Source organism: Solanum tuberosum, unplaced genomic scaffold (genome assembly GCF_000226075.1).
Source record: "Solanum tuberosum cultivar DM 1-3 516 R44 unplaced genomic scaffold, SolTub_3.0 scf00097, whole genome shotgun sequence".
In the NCBI taxonomy this organism is placed as follows: domain Eukaryota; kingdom Viridiplantae; phylum Streptophyta; class Magnoliopsida; order Solanales; family Solanaceae; genus Solanum; species Solanum tuberosum.
Genome location: NW_006239022.1, coordinates 480,089 through 485,265, shown reverse-complemented (window position 1 = coordinate 485,265; position 5,177 = coordinate 480,089). Strand labels below are relative to the sequence as shown.

Genomic DNA, 5,177 nt, shown 5'->3' with positions numbered 1-5,177 from the left:
GTAATCGAACCTTTTTTTTAAATATACTTTCCATAGTTTAAAATGTGACTAATGACTTTTGGGCACAACGACAGGTTCCCGAGGCAATCAAATGCATACTAGAGAAGAAAATAAAAATCTAGAAATTTGAAGTTTAATTTGGTGAAAGTCAACAAAATGGGAAAATGAATTTGGAATTGAGTTTTGGCAGTTCCAATAAGTCTAAAAGGTAATTTATGATTTTTGTTGAATACTTTGCATAGATCCCAAGGTGATCGGGAGTGATTTAAGCACTTGGTTGTGCCTTTAGATATCATAGGTCCCACACTGAATATATATTGATGTAATCAATCAACTGAATTTTTATGATTTTTCTGGATATCACATGTTAATTTTTTGGGACGAGTGCACTCTTTAAAAGCTATAAGCAAATTCTTTTCCTATACATATCCTTGGCCCAGCCTGCGCGTAGTGCATCAAAACATGTTTTTTAATTCATTATCTTCAATAATGAAAGTCATTAGTCTTGTCAATTTGTCAATATATATACGTACAGACCTGGAAAACGGTAAATTTGAAGGGGCTTTCTTGCTTGAAGGAACCGTTTTCATCAATCCATCTCTCTGGCGTAAACTCTTGTGCGTCATCACCCCATATGTAGCTCATCCTTCCCATTGCGTATGGTTGATATGCCACCATATCCCCTTTATTCACATTGTATCCATCTGGAAGTACATTATTGTAGACATTGAAATTTTGTGGGACTCTACAAGATGTGTTCAATTCGAGTTGGGACTCTACTAATTGTGTTCAACTCAAATTAGGATTCTTGGAGGTTACTCAACCCTAAACCCTAGTTTATGCCTATATAAAGGGTACTAAATTTTCTTAAAATGCATCTCAAAAATTCCATAAAGAGATCAAGACCTCGATATATTCTACAAAAGACATGGAATATTCATATAGAGGTTAAATTTAAATCATCCTAGTTCGAGAAATATATCACTAACGGCCCTCGAATCATGAATAAATCTTAGGAGAGGAGAATAAGGGAGGAACAGAATTGTATCCGCTATCTTGATGAATAAAATTATGTTTCTTCAGATTTTATTTTGTGGTTTATTGATTTTCCATATGTTTAAAATTTGTTGCAAACAAATTGGCACGCCCAGCGGGACCAAATCTGCCCTTCATCTCTTCTCTCTTAAATCAAATTTGAAAATCTGAAGCTGCAAAGGTGGAAGAATGAGTACTTCAAGCCTCGTTTTTGAGTTTCATCAAGTCTACACTCCGACAAGCCTTGAAGCTGGAGGCATTTGTAGAGATTGAAATTTTGCGGACTCTACAATAAGTGTTCAATTCGAATTGGAACGCTAGATGGTGTGTTCATTTTTAATTAGAATTCTTGGAGTCTACTCAACCCTAAACTTTAGTTTATGCCTATATAAAGGGTACTAAATTTCCTGAAAAGACATCTCAAAATATCCCATAAACTCTTGGGTATTTTTAAAGATCAAGATCTCGAATATTCCATAAGTTGATGGAATGTTCATATAGAGGTCAAATCTAAATCATCCTAGTTCGAGAAATACGCCACTAACGACCCTTGAATCATGGATAAATCTTAGGAGAGTAGAATCAAGGGAGAAACAGAATTGTACCCGCATATTTATCTATATATTCATGTTTCTTTAGATTTTATTTGTGTGGTTTATTTATTTTTCATATGTTTGAAATTTGTTGCAAACAATCATCTTCGAAACAAACTTTCCCATTCTACCAAAGTACGTATGTCCATAGTTGAGAACTAATAAACAGATGTTCGTAAATGAAGAGAGTTTGAATATTTACCAATGGAATAGAAGGATAAAGTCTTAAATGTCTCCGAAAGCACAGCTTGTAGATAGTGCATTTTATCCATAGCTTCTTCATTTAGATGTGAAGCGAAATCTGAAATTGTTGTACCAATATTTGATTTTGTCGCGTCTTTAATCTCTAGTGCTACCTTCTCCTGTACTTGAGGATGCTTGCATAAACTCCAAATAAACCAAGCGAGAGTCGTTCCCGTTTTGTCTTTACCAACACCCATGAAGTTTACAAGTATATCTCTCAAGTACTTTGGATTTGTTGTAGAACAGTGCCAGAACCTTGACAAAATGTTTTCTTCTTTCCTCTGTTGTACAATTAAAGAATTCAGATTGATGAATACAATAATTGCTACTCCCTCTGTCTCAATTTTATATGATTTAATATGACTTGACACAAAATTTAAGAAAATAAGAAAAACTTTTGAAATCCGTGATTTAGAATAAATCACAGATATATGTATTCATAGAGAAAAAGAAAAGTGAGTTGGAGACAAAGGGAGTACTATGTTATCTCCGGTAGAATTATAACACAATATAAAATTGCTTACTGAGGAATCATGTTTGTCTTGCGAAAGCTGCTCTGTTTTTGTGCTGATCAAATTATATATACACTCGTCGAGGATCTAAACACTTCTCTTTAACTTAGCTTCGGATCCAATATTAAGAACCTTTTTGATCTTCCAAAAGAGATCGATATATCGCCAGAAACTCAATTCATCAAGGGCTTGGATGAATCTGTTCGAGCCTTCTTTACTAGAACGACACACACACACTCTCCAGCTCAATACCAAATGCTACTTGAAACAGAGAATCCATAGATGACTTCAGAAGCAGATTCTACATAATTTTTTTTATGATTACGTATGAAATGGTTATCTTTTAAATGACTTGATAATGTACGAATAATAAGTGGAAGATTACTTGAATGTCTACTGTGTTGTTAGAATTTGCAGCTTCATACAGAATGTTAGCAAGTTTTGCTGCATTTCCACGAAAGACGATACTGTTAACATCCCTCAGAACTCTTTTGGAGAAGTCTGGACTCGAAAGCTTTCTCTGTTCTTTCCATTTATCGCCATCAACTGCGAAAACACCATCTCCATAATAGTCTTCTAAAACCTCATGAAGACATATAAATTTATGTTTTTATTTGATCAGTTCAAAAATGTCCTCATCCTTAATAGTTTGTTTTAAAAATATTTCTAATCTTAATTTTGCATAAAAATAATGTCCCATTAAAAGCAAGTTGAGTTCAAAAGCATTTTCATTATATTTCAATTTATTTGTTTTATTATCCTTTTTAATCCATTTGAAAAAAAATCTATGTTTTATTTTTTGACAACTTCTTAATTTCAATGTTCCACGTGATATTTTCTAAAAGGGAAACTTATATAAATATGTTATATTAAGAAAATATTTACCATTTATTGTAATAACTTTTTTTTTCACTTAAACACTTATAATATTTATAGTACAGTTTTAATACACAAGGTAGAGAACAATTTATAAAACACATAGTATAATACAAGTTTTATTAATGGATAATACATTTATCACACATTTTAATACATTTATAATGTATTGTGTCAATTTCTTAACAAACAAGCATTATATATTTTAAAACATTAAGGGGTCGTTTGGTAAAGTGTATTAGTAAAAATAATACATGCATTAATTATATGTATTAGTAGTCCGTTGTTTGGTGCATTTTTTCATGTTATGTATAACTAATGCTTGCATTAGTTATACACTCTACTGTGTATTGATGAGTGTATTACTAATACCATGGATTTTTAGGTATTAGTAATGCAAAAGATTTAATACATGCATTAATATGGTTAAAAACCAATTACCCCTCAAAAGTACTTTTACATCTTTTCTATCATAATTGTGAAGGATACTTTTGTAAATAAATATTTTTATACAATGCATACTATTTTTTATACACCAAACAAAACAATGCATAAAAAATAATCTATGCATAACTAATACAAGTATAATTAATACATGCATTACTAATACCTCTTCCTCTATAGTGCATGCATAATTTACTTTTTTATACATAGTGCAAATTTATCATAATATTACTACATATTGCTATAAATTATAATAAATCAAATTATTTATTATACTCACCCAAATAACTTTGTCTATTTTTAAAATTATAATATTTAAAGATATATTGATAGATTCAAACATGTCTTTAGTTTAAGACCACGAGTTTTAAATTTTTTCTTATTGTCAAATTAAAACTAGACAAACGAACTGAAACGGAAAGAGTAATTTACACTCCATGTTGCAGAGAGACATACCTTGCCATAGTTATCAAAGTTTGTTTTCAAAATGTACTCAATGTTAGCTGGATCAGAAGTATAAATCTCCCTTCTAAAGAGACTCTCTAATCTAAAAGTCTTTTATTTTGCAGCAAGAGTAGTCATATGGTCATGTATATATCCTATCAAAGTTCATTAATAGCTTCAAAGTGCTATCAGCAACTGGATGATATTTTTTTCTTCTTTTCTCAACATTACTACTGCTCATTAAGAATAGTACACTAATTATGACAAATGAAAGCCAAACAACTAGAAAATCCATATATGAAAAACTAGCTTAATTTCTTGTTTTTCTGGTGTAGACCATTTTCATAAAATAGGGTATTTATATACTGAATAATTTCTTGATTCTTTAATGTCAAAGGAAATTTGTCTTTAATCTTCTGTCCTTGTCTTTAGATGAAATATCAAACCGAACATTGGCTTATTGAACAAAAGTGTTATCTTTGTATATTAGGAGGAAGGGGTAGACGTAGACAACAAGCCAATAACGCGCTCATTTATTAGCTCAACTCATTAAAATTCATGTTGATATGTAACTCAAATTGATTCATGAGAAATATTGTCAATTTTTTTTTAATTTGATAGATTACATGTATAACTATAATAACAAAAAAACTATAAGTACTAAAATAGTTTAAAAGAACAAATCAAAATAATGAAAACTTAATAGATAATGGATTGGGGTTTAATATGTTGTATTACTTATTACCTAACCCGTTTTGGGAAAAGAAAATGTGGGTTAGACTGAGGGTGTGTTTGGTATGAGAAAATGTTTTCCTGGAAAACAAGTAGATTTTTGACTTATTTTTTCATGTTTGGTTGGTGAGTAAAAAATATTTTTCGGAATTTTTTTTTAGTGTTTAATCTATGAATGAAAAATATTTTTGAGAAAATATCTCTTCTTTTTACTAGAGAGTAGAAAATAATTTTTAGAATTTTTTTTTTTAAAAAAGAAACTTAATTTTTTTTGGGGGGGGGGGGGGTAGGGGTGAGA

General features: G+C 30.6%; 1 pseudogene; it reads right to left on the bottom strand.

The window, feature by feature from the left end:
- Window positions 1-393: 393 nt before the first annotated feature.
- On the bottom strand, window positions 394-4,442 carry LOC102599156 (cytochrome P450 704C1-like; annotated as a pseudogene).
- Between the last annotated feature and the right edge of the window lie 735 nt (window positions 4,443-5,177).